This window comes from Cervus elaphus, chromosome 18 (genome assembly GCF_910594005.1).
Source record: "Cervus elaphus chromosome 18, mCerEla1.1, whole genome shotgun sequence".
Classification (NCBI taxonomy): domain Eukaryota; kingdom Metazoa; phylum Chordata; class Mammalia; order Artiodactyla; family Cervidae; genus Cervus; species Cervus elaphus.
Window position 1 is genome coordinate 91,544,724 of NC_057832.1, and position 17,329 is coordinate 91,562,052.

The window sequence follows — 17,329 nt, forward strand, 5'->3', positions numbered from 1 at the left end:
GAGGCTGAGTTTTATACCACCTCCCCTCCACTATGTGACTGATTAAATGTTAGCAACCTCTTTGTTGTATATGATTGACTTTTACAACAAGTAGGTGCTAGGAGAACAAAATATAAGGTTAAAGGAGGGCAACAATGATTATACATCAAGGTGGGGAGGATGTCTCAATGGTAAATCTAACAGGGGCAGCCTGACCCCAACTACAGTCTCCGTTTGCCCTCTGTAGGGAGGGAAGTCTCCAGGTGACCGGGTTTTCACTAGCAATGGTTTCCTCACTCTGGGGCAGGGTTCAGGCCCAGTTCACATCCTGCCTTTAAGATGGATGACAGGCTTCAAGATGGAGTCTCTCCTGCTTTCCTCACACTGGCCCCAAGACCTGAATTTCAGTCACCATGAAAATCATATTCCCAACTATAATATCCTCCATCCCTCCTCTCTGCACATGAACCATGTTTGTGTAAAACCTCTCTGATAAAATATTCTACCTTACTAGATTTTACACATTGACTTCTGGAGGCATCTTCCCCAACTGAGCCAGCCTGATGGATACCTATAATTTTTTCATCCTGTTGATCTGTAGTTTGTCCCATTCTACCAGAACTATGTGTCTTGCAGTTCAATTTATTTAAAAAAATTAATCTATCCTCATTTCATTTTCACACAGAGACCATGACCAGTAGTTGAGACCAGTGTAACAAATAAGACTATTTACAAGTAACAGAAACCAAATAGAGAGAGCTTAAGTAGAAAAGCAATACAGAGCAAAACAAGACAAAAATGGGTAACTGATAAAATATCAATTATCTCAGAAAATCAAAGCAGGCAGAATGACCTGAGGATTGCATGCAAGAATTGGAAAGTGGTCAGGCATCCTTCTTCTGTCTCTATCTCCTCCACATCTCCTTGAGTCTCTTTTTCCCAGTAGACTAGCTTTCTCTCATGCACTGTCCTCATGACAGGATGGTGAGCCAAAGCTCCCAAGAGTTTATAAGTTCTCCTTTTTGGAGATTAATCCAAACCATACTCTACATTTGTGACCACAGGTATGTGACAAACACTTCTCACTGCCCGGTAAGAAGATGCCCCAGAGATGACAGCCACAGGTCCGTTCAGAAATTTACCCAAATTACCTGGTCACCAATGCAGAATAAATTCTCTGTTTTTAAATATAAGGTTTATGATTGAAAACAATTCCTCATGCAGAATTTTAATTGTATGAAAGCAATTAAAATATGAACATGACATCTTTGGGGAAAAAACACATTAGAATAATTATGTATCAGCACTCATTTCACAGTTTATTTAATCAAAGAGACATTTTAAAGGCAGTTTTGCCTAGATACAAAAAAATGTTTTCTGTTAGGGAAATAGAAATTTAGTTTTCTTCTGCATACAAAGAAATAAAAACATTAAGATATTTGAAAAGAATTTCTAAGGGTTTTTGCTCAGTGTTCAAATTCATGTAAAAACAGAAATATATTTCTAAGGTAAAAAAGGATAATATAACCTTTGTGTGAAGCTACGATGTTGACTTTTTTTTTTTCTATAAAGCTTGTTTGGTCAGACCATGCTTGAAAATTAATGTTTCAGCAGAGAGCATACAGGAAATTTCAATATATTAAGACAAAAACCTGGGAAGTTGGGACATTTATGTTTTCTTAGTAAGGAAGCGCTGCTTTATTTTCTGACAAGTTCACTGACAGAGCTTTAGAGGTAACATAACGGTATCTGCACTTACCTGTCAGCCAGGAATGAATCATTCTTGAATTTACTAAAAATGACATGATCAACGTGGCATAGTAAAGCACGCTGGGGAGGACTTTAAGATGCCATGTGCCACCAGAGCCTCATTAGTGCCATGGGTCTTATTGCTTATTAGTACATGTCAGTTTTCTAACATTTACAGCATTGCTGGTAGGGTACAGCAAATACTGAATCTCTCCACATTTGTGACATGTCTTAATGTCACATCTCTTAATAAAAAAAATACCATTTATAGCTTGTTAAATTTTCTAAACATGTTTTAAAGATGATGAAATGGTATAAAGCAAGGAAAATGAGAAAAATCGACAGATTTTGTGAAAAACAAGTATGCTAATACACTGAGTGGAAAGAAGTGCTTATTTCCTGTCAGTCCTTCTGTCCTGGTGAGGCAGCATCCCACAGGGGCAAGAACAGGTGATTCAGGCTAGGATTCTAGACCCAGCTCTGCCAAAAATAACATTTCTCTTAACTTCTCTTAGATACTTTTCTGATGTGTGTGATATAGAAAAAGAGTTATATGATTCTTTTGTTATTACACCTGATTTTTTTTTAGGGCTTTTTCTGAATGTTTTTTCTTGTATCCCTCTCTCTTCATTGATAAATCAAATAACAAGTGTCAGGCGTGGTGATAGGTACCACAGGTAAAATCAGGGACTTCATTGTATAGATGTAAATATAATATTGTGATACGCCAGTGGATTCATTCAACTCCACATTCATATTTGACTGTATAAAAACACTTTGGGGGATGAATTTAACCAAATTTAAAGGCTGTCTATTTGTGGTTAAAAAGATGATGGAGAGAAAGTAATGGATTCGTGATTTAAATGCCTCCACCTGAATTTCATAAGTTAACAGGAGCAAGCGAAGGATCCATGTTTTTTCAAAAGGACCAGAACTAAAAATATCCAGTATAGCTTTAGTATTTTAAAGACCAAAGCATGTAATAAAAATTGTGCAAAAGTAAGTCCCATACATTATTTGTTACTTGTACTTCTAAAGTTAACGTTTACCATGTACTACTTTGAAAGTCTATCACTGCTGATACCTCGTGTGACAAATCCCAGGGGATCCTGACTGTCTTCTGATATTTCCTCAAGGGTGACTGGTAGTTGGGCAGGTCCAGTAGGCTGAGTGGATCAGATTAATATGAATATAAGCAAGGATTAGAAACAAGAAAGAGTGATGTAAAATATATTGTACTCAAAGATGGCATCTTATTCTGATGACGTGCCAAAAATGTAGAATAATTTTTAATTTGCAGTTAAAGAAAAAACACATTCTATGTATATTTACATAAGTGTTTCAAGTAAAAGGAGTAAACAAGCACTAAAATAATATCAGTTACATGCATACCACTATAAGGTTATATCTGCCGTATTTATAACAATAAATGTCACCTTCAAATCAAAATTAAGAGAACAACAGGCTTTTTTAAAAGTCTGATTTGTCAGGTAGTTACTGAACTACCTGTCATCATATAACTAATTTGTCTTTCTAAAGGCAGAATCATGACAGATATTAAATGTAGAATGAAGGTAGGAGTATGCAGTACTTTTCAAGGTAGTGGCTTAGACATCAGAAAAGCTCCTGGGGAAATACCATATGCTAGTGTGACTATAAATTGCATCGAGAGTTTATTGGTTTCTGTCATGGTATGGTAGGTATTGGTTAGTGATAAAAGTGAAGGGAAATTCATTTGTTTGTAGCTTTCATTTTTTAGCTGTGTGCTCTCTGGTAGATGTATTTGTCTTGCAGAGTCAGAAAGGTGCTACTTTAGAATTCAGTTCTAATCACATAAAAATATTTTAATGTAATTTATTTGTTCTCCAGTGGAACAGGAGAGATATAAAATATCTGATGAAGTAACTATGATACATCAATAGTTAGTCATAGTTGTAATGGATGAAATTTGCCTTTACTTCTTGAATACAGTTATTTTTCCCTGTCAAAGAATAATTATTTCAAATAAAATTCAAATCTCTAGCTTTAAGATATGCATTATTTCTTCTAGGAATCTTAAAGTCAGCCTAGTTTGCACAACATAAAATATGTAAATTCCCCATCATTTGAAATTCTCTTTCAGTGCATTAATATAAAAGCTTATGATTTTAGTAAATCTCTTCTGCTGGTTTAGAAGCAGCAACAAAAGATGAGTCATTTATTGTGTGCCTGCTATATGCACTTGCCCTGAGTGAATAGGAAGAGAATCCAGGTATAGGTCAGTGTTTAAAGAAATTTCTTGAAAAGCAAAACATATGCATGGTAAACATTTAAATAACTTCTAGTCAACAGCAGAAATATGTGACAAAGTAGTGCATGTTAATTGCAAAAGTAATGACTTAGGCATTAATTGCTAAGTAGTTCATAGGAAAAGATCACTTCATTGAGAGGTGAGCTGCACATTAAACCAAAGGTAGGAACTGAGCTGAGTAATGAAGGATGGGTCAGGGCCAGAGAGGCCTTCTTGTCTGAAAAAATGCCCACAGCTCAGGCAGAGAGATGAGAAAGTAACATGTTTTTTTAGATAAGAGTGAGCATGGATGTATGAAGAATTTCTGTATGGAATGGAAAGGCTAGAAAATTAGCTTAGAATCAGAGAATAATATCTTTTGAATGTCTGGTTAAGTGATTCTGATTTTCTCCTTTAAATAAGTATTTTCCTGATCATAGTCATCATACAGTTTTATGACATGTGATTGTTACTCCTGGGGAAGGAGTAAAGATAGGAATGAAGCTTAGAAGTTCAGTGTGTTTGGGAACTTCTCAATTAAAAAAAAAGTAAGCAACTTCCCATACAATAGATATTCATATAGCCCATAGTATATTAATGTGCATTGTGAAACTATGAGGATACACCTTCAGATATGCTAGAAATTTAAAACAATTTGATATTATTGAACAGTACTATATGAAGACATAAAGGTGAAGGGTGAGGCAAGAAAGTTATACTGAAGAATTTTCACTTGATCATGCAAGTTCTTGATTATGTAGGTGATGGGGAGTCAAGGGAAGGTTATAGGAAGATTATCATATTCAGATTTATAGTTCTGAATGGTCATCCTGGTAACAAGCCAAGAGACTCCTGTAATTGCTTATTTAAGTAAGGGAGGCCTGAACCAAGGAAGTAGAAGCAGAAATGGACAAAAAAGGTCAGTTCAAAAATATTTAAGGAATATAATCTTAAACTCCTGATGACTGAAGGAATATGAAGGTTAGAAAGGAGTTAAGAATGAATGTTGAACTTGTAACTCTGGAGATTGAGTGAAAAGCAGTATCAGTAATCAATTCAGGGAACAAAAGAAGAGCTGAGTGGGATGAAAGATAGAAATAATGCAAGGAGACAAACAGTGAGATGTATCTGTGGTGGATGTCGGGTTTGAGGTCCCGGTAGTACAGCCACAGAGTCGGACACGACTGAAGAGACTTAGCAGCAGCAGCAGCAGCCCAGCCAGAGGCATCTATCAGTGAGGTAATCAGACTGACATATCTGAAACCCAAATATGGATTCTAATAGGAAGGACATCTAATTTAGAGATAAAGATTTGCAAATCGCTGCATGCCGTGACACCACATGGGAAGACGTGAGAGGAGATGAGAACACTTACGCAGAACAATAGTGAAGATTGAAGGATCACCAAGGATATCATCTGAGAACAAAAGAGATTAAGACTAGAATTACCCAAACACGGCATTGGAAATTGTTTTATATTCTACTGCTGTTCAGTTCAAAATGGGACTTCTTGATTATTTCATCAGTTAGTTGTGATCATTGCCCTCTCTACCTACACACACATGCACACACACAGAGTTTGATGTTCTTATTCACTGAGGAGCATACGCAGATACAGGGTTTCCCTGGTGGCTCAGATGGTAAAGCGTCTGCCTGCAATGCGGGAGACCCAGGTTCGATCCCTGGGTTGGGAAGATCCCCTGGAGAAGGAAATGGCAACCCACTCCAGTACTCTTGCCTGGAAAATTCCATGGACAGAAGAGCCTGGTAGGCTACAATCCAAGGGGTCGCAAAGAGTCAGACATGACTGAGCGACTTCACTTTATACTCAGAGGCAGAGTGCTTTTTTCCCCCTTCTTTCTTTGTTTGAATGATACTTTTAACAGTGCTGTTTGTTGAGACAACTATCCTTTCTCATTGAATTACCTTGCTTGTTGCTGAAAATCATCAGACCACATGTGTAAGAGTCAATTTTTAGACACCATATTCTAATCATTCCATTAATGAATATGCCTTCATGCTAATATTATGTTTGTTTCTATAGCACCACACAATAGCATTATACTGAGTCTTTAAATGAAATAATGTAATTCCTCCAAATATGTTCATTAGAATGCTTTTGGCTATGAAAGGTCCTTTGTAATTCCATGTAAGTTTAGATTAATATTGTCACTTTTTACAAAAATTCCTCCTGAAATTTTGATTATTTCATTAAATGTGTAAATTAATTTGGCAAATATACATCTTAATAACATTGTGTCATCTATTTTATGAACATGGTATATCCCAGCACTTACTTCTGTCTCCTTTACTTTCTCTCAGCACTGTTCTGTAGTTTTCAATGTAAATATCCTGAGCATATTTTTTTATGAGTTTGTTCCTATGTATTTCATGCTTTTAGATGTGACTATAAATGGCATTTTTAAATTTAAGTTTTTACTGGTCTATTATCCTTAAAGAATGTTGAGACAGTACATGTGGGGAAAAGCACACATCTTTTTACTCTTACTCTACTTTATACCTGGTTATATGTTAACTCGTAAAAAAAAAAAAAAAAAAAAAGTATGTTTTTTACTTCTGTATTTTCATAGTGCATGATTAAGCATTATATAATGTACAGGTTATATTACTTATTATTTACAAAAGAAGAAATTGAGGATTGGAAATATGTATAATTCTCAGAACTATAGAGAAAGTAGTAGCAAATGATGCAGCAGCACTTGGGCCTTGTGAATCCTGTTTCTTTTGATTGTACTGTTTTCCTCTCCGGTTACCTAGTTAGGATGTTTGCAACTTGTGTAACTAATTGCATCTTTCAAGAGTTATATATAGACTTAATTATCTCTGCCTGAGTACTATCTAGCAGCCAGTGATCAGTGGGTAAAACTGGATTAATGTATTTTACTTCTAACACTATCATACTACATTTTATTTTTTATTTATGTTTTTCCTGGTCCAAAAGAATATTAAAAACAAGGCTGCATTATGATTGCTTAGTCAGGAGTCAAGTAAAAATGGATTGATTTATAATTATTTAATTCCATTATTAGTAGACTTTATAACTGAGTCACTGAGAAGTTACACATTTAAATCAAGCAAATAAATAAAAATTAAATTCAGAATTATTGAACTGGCATGAACATAGTTTTAATATCCTGTCTCTGTCTAGGTAATCAATGATGGTGGTCTTTTGATTGGGTTATTCTCAGTTCTTGTGTGTGTTCAAAGTCTTGATGTATCACTTCCTTATATGTGTTGTAGGGAGAGCTTAAGAATCTTACTATTCTTTACTAGATTTGTGACTAACCTGTTACCAAGACTTTTTATTTGGATTCACTTTTCTTGTTCCTTTTGAAAAATGTATGTTTAGTACCTACACTAAACCACTACTTGTGGTCTCCTACAGTTTCCTTTTCTGTAATTTCTGTTTTTCTTTCTGAGCCTGAAAATAACTGTGGCTGATGTCACTCTATTCTGAGCTCACCACTCTGTGTCATAACCAAAGATCTTTTTATGCTGCTAGCCTTTTCTAAGACAATGCATTCATTTTGGAAATACTTCTTTACACCAGATCGCGTGTTTTTCATTCACATGTTCAATATAAATTCCCTGCTTTCAGTTAGTTCTGTTGAAATCCTAACCTATGAAAATTCTTGGAAATTTCTTGATATTCTATAGATAGAGTAGTAATTGTGACTAGCACCATCCTCCCAATACAGTAATGAAGAAGAATGTTTATTTAAGAAGTAAGATATTTAAAGGAAGACTTAACATTCACATCAATATTGACCATGTTGATAGTGGCCAGTATAGAAATCTGCTGAATAATCCAGTGAAATGGTAATGTGCTCTTTGAGTAAAATAAAAGTTTGAAGAGTTATTGAAGACTGGAATGTTATCTACAGCATCATTTAGATAAAATATTTTTTCACCTAGGAAATAACTAGCAGTAGAAGAATTTTCAGGTGCTAAACAAACCATAATTTCTTATAGGTTTGTCCAGATATGTCTGCATTTGCATTTTATTAGAAAAATGTGTGGTTAATTTTTGACATTTCTTTGATATATAATATCAATAATTGTTCATGTATATTTGTATACACATGTATACATATACATTCATACATCTAGAGAAAGAATAATCTCAAACTATTCAGTACAAAATATTGAAATTATATTTTAGTAGCGATTTGATCCTTTTCATGTAAGTTATCCTTGAAATTCTGAAGAAGCATTGTACTACAGTTTATAATAAAACACCAAGAAAAAGTTCTTCAACTTAATAGGAAAAGAGAAATTCATGTTATTGCCTGTTAGTTGGCATTTTCTCTCTGAATATTTTAAATAAATGCTTCATGTTAGGTGATTAACATTAGCTAGCTAGGGGTTTTTCTCTGTGGAGGACTTAGATAAATCAATGCTTCCAGGATGATTTTTTGGCATTATATTATATGGTACTGTTTTATTCCTTAAACTGATTTATTATGTTTCAGATATTTCCTAAGGCAATTTCCTTTTTTTCTGAACATGTACAGTAAGTTAATCTATTAGACTGAAGTTCAATTTTTTCCTCTTGTACTAAATCTGATGATGTTATAATTCTCTCCTGCTAGGGGGAAAAAAAAAATCTCCTGCTTAAAAAAAAAAAGGCAATATAGGATGAAATCCTCTGTTTGGAAAACTTTATCCTTTATCATTCTTGATAATTTTTTAAATTTTGTATTGGGAACCGTCTAATCATGCCAAGCTTTAAAAATAACAATAACAAAGATTCATTCTAATAGTTTGTTTATATCAAAAATATGGTTCCAGAGGCAGAAACTTAAGACATTGTATTTTAAAATAGTTTAAGCAGATTTTTCTACTTTCACCTAGATCTCAAGCCACTTAGGGTTTTTCCAAAAAATTTTCTTCCAATAATTACCAGTTTTCTAGTTACCATTACCTCCATTTGAGTGTTTCATCACTGTGGATCTTTTAATTAAATTTATTGAGTCCATTTACTTCAGTTTTCTTCTGCAACCCAGTTCCTGCAGTAATGGTGCAGATTGGTGTGAATTACCCTCACGATACCCTATTTGGTAGAGTCTAGCGTTGCCTGGAGAATCCCAGGGATGGTGGAGCGTGGTGAGCTGCCGTCTGTGGGGTTGCACAGAGTCAGATACGACTGAAGTGACTTAGCAGCAGTGCCTCATTTTGACCTCTACATCTCCCACAAACTTTTCTGCTATGATTCAGGCAATCAGTCTCACAGCTGTGCTCTATATTTATCCCTCAGAACTGTATCACCTCCATTAATTTAAGCATCTTACTTTGGGAGTATACCTTTAATTATTGAAATAACCTCCATATAACCTCCATATGTGGAGAAGGAAATGGCAACCCACTCCAGTGTTCTTGCCTGGAGAATCCCAGGGACAGAGGAGCCTGGTGGGCTGCCGTCTGTGGGGTCGTACAGAGTCGGACACGACTGAAGTGACTTAGCAGCAGGAGCAGCAACCTCCATATGATGATTTTCCACTTCATCATCACTTCAGTTTCCTTAGTGCTACTGTAATTGTCCTTTATTCATTCATCAGCATGGTTGTTGAAGCACCCTCACTTCATCATTCTTCCACCCTATCAGGACATCCAGTACCTTCTTATCACTATCAGATATCTCTCCTTATTCATTACCTGCTCCCACTCTTTCCTTCTGTTTTCATTTTTCTTCTTAACCAGCTTGAATCACCTGGATCATCATGTGACTATCCCAAATTCCATTGTCCCACTGGCTTTAACATTCTGATCATAAAAATCACAAACCCCGGATGAAGGCAACCATTCGTTTTATGTGGCCTGTGTCTGTACAGCTGGGCTCAGCCAGATATAATAACAATGCATGTCAAATTAGTGCATACATTACTTGCACACACGATATGTAGTGTATATGAATTAACCTCAACTGGACTGTTATTGGCATAAAATCCTACTACATTTTTTGCTCCCACCTTCTGGAAAGATTACTTCAAGCCTGCTCTATTCTCTACAAATTAAACCTAAATTTATAGGCTCAGTCTAAGGCCTGCCTTTCCTTTCCATTCTATGTTTCATTGCAGGCCAGTTAACCCAGTGAATGGCTTCAGCTCAAAACCAGTTGTTCATGCCAGTGACTCTGATTATATTTCCAACTCCTTCCTCTCCTGACCTCCAGAGGAGTGTATCAGCTCTCTTCTAAATATCACCTGTTAGATGTTCAAAAGCACATCAAATTCAGCATGTTCCAGATTACACAGTATTACACCCCTTTGCTCCTCCTGTGTTCCATCCCTTAATGAAATGGACAGTCCTCTTCCTATTTAGAAAACTAGAAAATTAGAAACTAGAGAGTCATTCTAAACATCTTTCTTTCTTTCAGTCATTATTCAAATCATTAGCAAGCCTTGTCACATATGTTTGAGTCACTCACTTTCTGAGCACCACCAACATTATCACACTCAGGTACATCTTCTCTTGCCTGGATTGCTTCAGTAGTATCCTGTCTGGCCCACCCGTGTCTTTTCTTAAGTGTCTATCATTTTTTCTGTAACAGCCAGAAATAGTTTAAATTATTAATCTTTCTTAAAACTGTTCTACCCCACTTTGTGCTACATCTACATTGGCTTTTATCAGTTTATTTCATGTGTCAACCCTCTGTCTACCTCAGGGTCTTTGCAAATACTCTTGTCTCTATTTCAAAGGTACCCCCTCCCTGACCCACTTTTCTCCCCGACCCCATCCCTACTTGTTTTTATGCTCTTGGCTCAAATATCACTTCATAGAAATCTCCTTGACACTCTAGGTAATATTAATTTCTTGCAATTGACTTTCACAATAACTTATAATCATTTTCCATAAAATCTGGCTTAATAACTCTGTGTGTATTAAAATAACAGTCAATTTCATGACAATCAGTTCAATTCAGCAAAAGATTTCTTAGCGTCTACTTTAACACCAGACCAAGTCTGTGCTCTTAAAAATCTCATAATCAGAGAAATCACCCACATTTTAAAAAATAAGCAAAACAATACTTTCAAAGAATAATACAGCCCTTCTTTTGATTGAATGAATGTTTCCTTTGTACCTTACGCCAGGCACAAGGAAAAACACAAACCTGGCACTAAAGGGACTTAGACTATGAGGGAAAACATTTTTAAAAATTATAATATAGTAAACTATATATCATGCAGATATTAAGAAAGCTTTCTGATAAAGGAAAGGTTGAACATGCTGATAAGTATTGTAAAATAAATACCCTCCTAATAGGATATCTAGTACCTAAATCCATGTGAATCATAGAAATTCACATAGGAATCACAATCATAGGAATCACAATCATTTTGTGGCCCCTCTCCCCATGCCCCACTCCCCCAGGCCAGAAAAAGTTTAGTCTGTGAGAATGAAATTTCAGAGGGACTTATACAAAGTCATGCATTTGCTTTCCTTGGTTGTTGGAATAAATCTGAGCTAATCATAGCCCATCCCCCTCATCCTTCCAAGTTTTTCATTTTTTCAGATGACTGAAAAGATTTATTGAGACCTTCCGGCTGTTCACTCCCTAATAAAGTTCTCCCTCAGTCATCCTGCTAATTTGGTTGACTGGTCTATTTTTAAAAATTAGCAGTTTTCAGAAACAGCCTCCAGTATTGTGGCTATGAAAAATCTGTTGAGAAGAAATAAAAGGCTAAAACAAAATCTAATATGTAAGCAAGTATAAATTTTTTGGAATGATATACGATGCTGTGTTGTGCCGCTTTAGTCCCTGAGGCAGGAAAAAAAGCAATCTGGTTTTCTGAAACATTCAAATTTCTCACCTAAGCTCAGCTAAGAATACATCATTACGGGAAGCAGAGTGGAAAGTCACATTTTATCCTTTAATTTACAGTGTCTCAGTGGGAACAGCACAACACAGAATCCAAAGTTTAAAGACAGAAGAAGATCTGGCTTATGGTGGATATAAACTTAATTTCTTTGAACCAGGTATCCAGGCCCTGCTGTGTAGATTTAACACTGGGCATTCTAAGACTTCTTTTAATGGCCTTTTATAAATTTCAGAAACATATGTAATAAAATGTTCAGTTAAAAGAAACCAATAAATAGCCACTTGGTAAAAGCTGATCCAAGAAAAGATTTCAGTTGGATTATGAAGTGTTTTACTTGTTTTAAGATAGAACAACTTTTTTTTAGCTTGTCTTTCCTCTAATACAAAAGGTCAATTCTACTTTCTACCTCAGTTGTGATATTAATCTCTCCTTTTCTTTCTAAATCCTATTAAGAGATCGTAGAAGCTTGACTTTATCATCTTAATGCCAAGATCTTGGCAAGCATTTATCTAGATATAAACAAGGATGCCTTTCAGAAGGTTATATTCACATTGTGATAACGAAGAAAGGGGCTCATACATAAATTACAATGATTTCACAAAGTGTAGTGTTTGGTTAAGATTTATAAAGTACCTTTTATTATTTTCCCAACCCAATAAGCAAGAAAAGTTAAGGAGAATTTATCTTGTGATAAAAAGATACACCTCAAGAACAGACTACTTTCAGCAACCAAAGTCTACCTTGAACTGGATTTAATTTGTTTCCAAAACACCAACTGATCTCTCAACCCATACAGCTTATCAGAATCACCCTGTACAGGAAAGGGGTGGCTTTTAGAAATACCCATTCCCCAGATGCCTGACATCCAGAGATTCTAATGAAACTGGTTTCTAATGAGACTCTGGGAAAAATTGAAGGCAGGAGGAGAATGGGACGACAGAGGATGAGATGGTTGGATGGTATCGTCAACTCAATGAACATGAGTTTGAGCAAGGTCCGGGAGTTGGTGATGGACAGGGAAGCCTGGTGTGCTGCAGTCCATGGGGTCACAGTCAGATACAACTGAGTGACTGAACTGATACTGAATGGGACCCTGACATGGGTAATTTTTGATTAGTTTACCACGTGATGCTTCTGCTCATCTAGGCTTGAGAATCACTGGCTTTGCTTGACCTCAACTCACTACTCTCAATTGAGCAGCAGCATTCAGGTTGAAGAAACAACTTTGAGTAACTGAAACTCAACTCTGAGAATGCTATCTAGCCTCCCACCCGTAAGGGGTTAGACTCTTGTTTTCACTTAATTGTTCCACCAAACAGATCCATTGCTTTACTATCCTAACCATTGCTAAAATAGGCATTAAATTATTCAGGCAGGCAGGTCATTCAGTGAAAAAGGAAATCATGAGTTAAATCACTTGCTTAGCTAATTGACACTTTGCCTCTGCTGAAAATTTGGTTGGTTGGCCTTCCCTAAATCCTCTGTTGGTGAAATAATTTATCATTGTATCACTGAATCCCTCTGCCTTTTAAAAATATATAATTGAATATGAGTGACTCCCAGCATTATATTTTCCTCTAAAAAAGTCTTGTTCCTGTTGTCAAATTGGAACATATTGTACTTCCTATATATATCACCCACAAGTCATTTTTAAACCTGGATCACTGTCTATCCTGAAATAAAAGGGCTACTACCAGGGAGGGGCAACTTTTTCCCCCTGCAGCTCTTAAAGCTTCAAATTCCCATCTGCTGTGCATTGCCGAAGGGGCTGCTAATGAATTTCTCATAGTTTCTGCATTTTTAGGAAGCAAAATTAAAATGACTGGTCAAAGAAAAGAAAGCCCTTTATTTGTAAGTGATGTCTGTTAAATTTTAGCATATTTAGAATGCAGATGAATCCCATTTGTCCTGGCAACGTGTTACAGGCATTTGTATGTACAAAGGAATCTCCTTTTAATGCAGTTGACTAAGCAATAGGATCTAATATGAAGCCTTCCTTGGAGCTGAGCCAAAATATGTTCTTGGCTATTGGAGTACCTCAATTGACAAGGCAGGAAACGGCAGTGGTAGGAGGTTTTATACATGCAATTGACCCTGGAACAACATGGGTTTGAACTGCATGAGTCCGTTTATATGAGGGTTTTTCTTTAAACAGTAAACACAACAGTACTGCTTGTCTGCCACTGGTTGAATCTCAGTGCTGACCCTCAGTTACAGAGGAAGCAGAGTACATGGATCTTCCTCTGTGCAGGGGATGACTCCGCTAAACCCTTCATTTCTCAAAGGTCAACGGTAAATGTGTGTGTGTGTGTGTGTGTGTGTGTGTGTGTGAGGTTGTGTGTTCCTTTCCTTCAGTGTGGTCTCCTCGCAGCAAAGATCTGAAATAATGGACCAGTGTTACAGTTCAGTTACATCTCAAGGTTTTATTAGCAGACAGCAAACATTACACCACAAAGAGGTGAGGACTGGCTCACCCAAAGAAGTGGCCTCAACCCTGCTGGGCTTCCCTTTTTGATACTTTCTGTCTCCTCCCACTGGAGCCTGATTGCTTCTGTGTTATGAAAATAGGGCTTATACTTGCCATCCATCAGGGATGTGTTTTTTTCCCACCAGAAGTTACCACTCTAGTCCTGGAATTTTTCCTGTGTTCTCTTTCTCCAGGGCTTTCTTAACACCCTTTTTTCTACTGACTACCTAAGATACACACACACACACGTGATACACATGTGTGTGTACACACACGCGCCTGCATTTAAGGGTATAGAAAAAGTTTAAAATACTGTAAAAAACTAATGGCTACAACTTAGAGTCGGGATCTAAGAGTGAATTCTATTAATCATCAGTGTTTTGGAACTGATTTAGAAAAAATAAACATGGCTGGCCTAAGTAAGTTTCACTGCCGAAAAAAAAATTTTTAGAAAGATACTTTTTTTCTCCCCTTCCCTAACCCTTACTAACTAGACCCTGAGCAAAGAATCAGGAAGTTAAGGTCATTAGTTTTGCATAACAGTAAAAGTACAGTTCTCTGAATTTGAGTTCTGGCTTTGTCAGTTTCTTGCAGTTTGGCCTTAAGGAATTTTCTACTTTAAGTTTCTTTTTTTAAAATTTACGTTAGGGTTGTTATGAGCACTATATACAATTAATGCATTCAAAGCCTATAGTTAGTGCCTTGCATAGAATAATTTCTGTGTGATTAGTAATGATTAATATTGCACTGCAAGAAAGATATTTTCATAAGTAGACATCATAAGATATTTCATAAGTAGACATAATTTTACTTTTATAATATTCAGAGATTTAAAATTACAGAAAAGAGAAACAAAGAATTTATTGGAACACAGTACCTCTTTGCAGTCAGAAGGTCAGTAGAGGAGATTCAGTATAAGATTGCGTGGTTGGTTGAACGGGCTGAAGAATTACTTGTAGAATTAATGAAAATAGGTCTTGATAGGATGGGAAGGGGAAAGGAAGAGTTTGGCAGTGGTGTGTCTCAAAAGAGCAGTTTCCCAGGTACTTAATAAGATGAGCTTCACCTAACTAGTTGCAAGCCAATCATACCTACACTGCGTGCTCAGTAGTCAAGGACAACTTCAGTAGAAGAGATGCGTATCCATCTGGAGTGGAGACAGAAGTGTCTCAAAAGACGTTTGATCAGCCTGCAAGTAGACAGTGAAACAAAATCCATAATCTTGTCATCTGTCTTTTGATGACTACGGAGGTGGGATACATTTTCATTTTCTCAGTATAGGTAAGAAGGAAAAAATAAGTTCAAATTAAAAAAAAACTATTATGCAGACCAAAGGAAGAGAACACTATCATCAAAATGACTTCTGACATGTGTGTGCCACTGAAAACTATTAACATGGGAATCAAGCATTCATTGTATAATTTGTATGTATAAAATCGTGAGCTTTGTGAGACAGAAACATAGAACACATTCAAGTGCTAAGTGATTTTGTTACAGCAATAACAATATATTATAATTTTGTTGTAATTATGGTTAATATTGTGACAGGTATTTGATCCTATAAAAAATAAAATATATCAATAAAATACATAGCAGTACAGAATGAGAGATGACTGACATATGGAAGAATGAGAGATGACTGACGTACATATTAAGTTATGAGATTATACCTGACACTATTAGATTTCCTAATCGTAGCATGTGCAATTCAAGGATTTGCCACTTTAGTTAGTGACAGGTGTGACTAACGAAGGGGTGATGCTCAGCCAATGACAATAATGTCAGTGTCCTTTATGTGTGAATTGAGCACTGTTATCATATTGTCATGATAATTTTAAATATAGATAATTATCCCTATGTTAGAGATGATGAAACTTTGGGTCAGAAAGCTTAGACAATTTATTTTGCATAGAAGTCCAGGGCAAAGACCTTGTCTCTTGTCTGTGGCCAGGACACCTCAGCCTTTCCTGTCAAATGACTGCCCACCTGACATCCCGGCTGAAAATCAGGTTTCTATTTTGAGTATTGGAAAACTGGACATGTTCATCACAGCACTGATTTGTAAGGAAAGCAATGTGAATGTGTTTAATACATTTACCGTATATTATTGGGTCTGACTGTGATGACACTAGGAGTCTTTTTCCAAAACTCCATGAATGATTGTTCATTTTCAGCCAGGTTTAGAGCTCACTGTTTGTAAATGCTATTTGATGAGAACCTGACATGAGCCACCTTGATCTTAGTTTACAAAGAATTCCTGTTTTTAGTTAGGACCATATGAATACCAGTCATCATTTCAGGCTGCTCCCTCATTATGGAGGTACCACACTTTAAATTGCTAGGCTGGTCTACTTATAGCCTTGATAGCAAGATAGAACTCCTCCATGCACAATCTTGGAACCAGCCAGCCCAGCACAAATGCTGCTCCCCAGAAAAGGGGTGGGAGCTCTGGACTTGCACTCACTTTTTAAGGAGTTGTGTACCGTGAGGGCACCACCTGTCAGAAGCGGTTTCTGGGAGATTCAGTGTAGAGAAGCAGCAGGATGACTGTGTGGTAGAAGGCTGTTCAGTACATCCGCCTTGCACAATCTTTAGGAAAATTACTAAGTTCAAAGCGCTAAATGTGGAAAAGGAGTGAAGGGGTGGATCCTCTCATCTGGGCCTGGCATATGTACCATGGTTGGAGTTTTGCATACTCTAATGCAGATATGCCAAAATCTGTTCCCTCTTTATGTTCTCAAAGTGATCTAAATATCCTCATGAGCCTTGCCATTCTGGCTGGTTGAAAATAAACACAAGGTTCTCAAGCTTTCCTTATTTAAAACCTTTTGTTGTTGTTCTTCAAAACATTTTGAAATAGTCTCAAGGAAATATGGGATCAATTCAAATCCCAAAAATCCCACTCAATGCTGTTTTCCCCTTTTCTCCCTCCTTCATCAGCGCAGTTATCTTTATGAGATTGGAAAAGGATCTATTTTCCTAGGACTAACTTCTGAGTTTGGACTGGGTCCTTCCTCATGTGTT

The 17,329-nt window shown here is 36.5% G+C and overlaps 1 protein-coding gene and 1 non-coding gene across 2 annotated transcripts in view; both read left to right on the plus strand.

Moving 5' to 3' along the window:
• KCND2 (potassium voltage-gated channel subfamily D member 2) overlaps positions 1-17,329 on the plus strand; it is a 544,689-nt gene that overhangs the window by 160,973 nt on the left and 366,387 nt on the right. The window lies entirely within an intron of this gene.
• On the plus strand, positions 5,620-5,691 carry TRNAC-GCA. Its single transcript has one exon. It is a non-coding gene; the product is annotated as a tRNA-Cys (tRNA).